The 1,394-nt window shown below is 45.8% G+C and overlaps 1 non-coding gene across 1 annotated transcript; it reads right to left on the bottom strand.

Moving 5' to 3' along the window:
* Positions 1-848: 848 nt before the first annotated feature.
* Trnat-ugu (transfer RNA threonine (anticodon UGU)) lies at positions 849-923 on the bottom strand. Its single transcript has one exon. It is a non-coding gene; the product is annotated as a tRNA-Thr (tRNA).
* Between the last annotated feature and the right edge of the window lie 471 nt (positions 924-1,394).

Raw genomic sequence — 1,394 nt, 5'->3', positions numbered from 1 at the left:
CATTACAATTATCGTAATTGACAGGCAAAATGGTGCCCGAGTAGCGCACTTGTGTCCACGATTACCCAGTTGTTAGTTAATGGTAAAATGCTTTTAGTGCAAACGGATAACCATTATCATAATGTCGGTAATTTATGGCCAAAAAAGCATCTCCCCTCCCCTAATGGTACAGTGTGCTCATATTGTTCCCACACCATCCCCTTAGTGTCTCCACCATTCTGAGACTGTCAATCTTAGTCTGTATCTCACTTAAGCAACAGCACCACCATGAAATAACATCAATTTCCAGCACAGTAACGAACCCCAATGCTATTTACCGATAAAAAAAAAGTTCAAATGACAAATAAATGGACACCCTAGCTGCAAACAGGCGTTGATTTACTTCATTGGGGATATATTGAAAATGTGTGCCAAGACCGGGACTCAAACCCAGGCTCTCCTGCTTACATGGCAGACGCTCTATCCGTCTGAGCCACCGAGGACACAGAGGAGAGTGAACCTGCAGGGACTTATCCCTTGCACGCTCCCCGTGAGACGCACATTCCCAACATGTCCACGCAACAACATTCATAAAGCGCCTAATAGATGTTTGCCCATCATACTCATTATTCATGGCAGATTAATTTACCAAGTCCCGTAAGAGTTTGGGCATAGCGTGTGCATTCGCACAAGAAGGTCAATGGCCGGGAAGACATATTTTAACTATATATGAAGGTAGTATCTGTTCCCAAAAGAACAGTTACCGTTGATGACCATGCAGCTTTCATTAGAATGAAATGATTATTAAATGGACACCCTAGCTGCAAACAGGCATTGATATACTTCATTGGGGACATGTTGAAAGTGTGTGCCCCGACCGGGACTCGAACCCGGGATCTCCTGCTTACACGGCAGACACTCTATCCATCTGAGCCACCGAGGGCACAGAGGATAGTGCGCCTGCAGGGACTTATCCCTTGCACGCTCCCCGTGAGACCCACATTCCCGACGTGTCCACACAACTACATCATACTGATGGGCAAATATCTATTAGGGGCACTACGAATGCAGTTGTGTGGACATGTTGGGAATGTGGGTCTCACGGGGAGCGTGCAAGGGATAAGCCCCTGCAGGTGCACTAACCTCTGTGCCCTTGGTGGCCCAGATGTATTGAGTGTCTGCCATGTAAGCAGGAGATCCCGGGTTCGAGTCCCGGTTGGGGCACACATTTTCGACATGTCCCCAATGAAGTATATCAACGCCTGTTTGCAGCTAGGGTGTCCATTTAATTATCATTTCATTCCAACGAAAGCTGCATGGTCATCAATGGTAACTGTTCTTTCGGGAACAGATACTACCTTAATATATAATTCAAAAATGTTCAAATGTGTGTGAAATCTTATGGGACTTAACTG

This window comes from Schistocerca nitens, chromosome 2, assembly GCF_023898315.1.
Source record: "Schistocerca nitens isolate TAMUIC-IGC-003100 chromosome 2, iqSchNite1.1, whole genome shotgun sequence".
Lineage (NCBI taxonomy): Eukaryota > Metazoa > Arthropoda > Insecta > Orthoptera > Acrididae > Schistocerca > Schistocerca nitens.
Note: the sequence above shows the minus strand (reverse complement) of the source record. Positions and strands in the feature narration are given on the sequence as shown.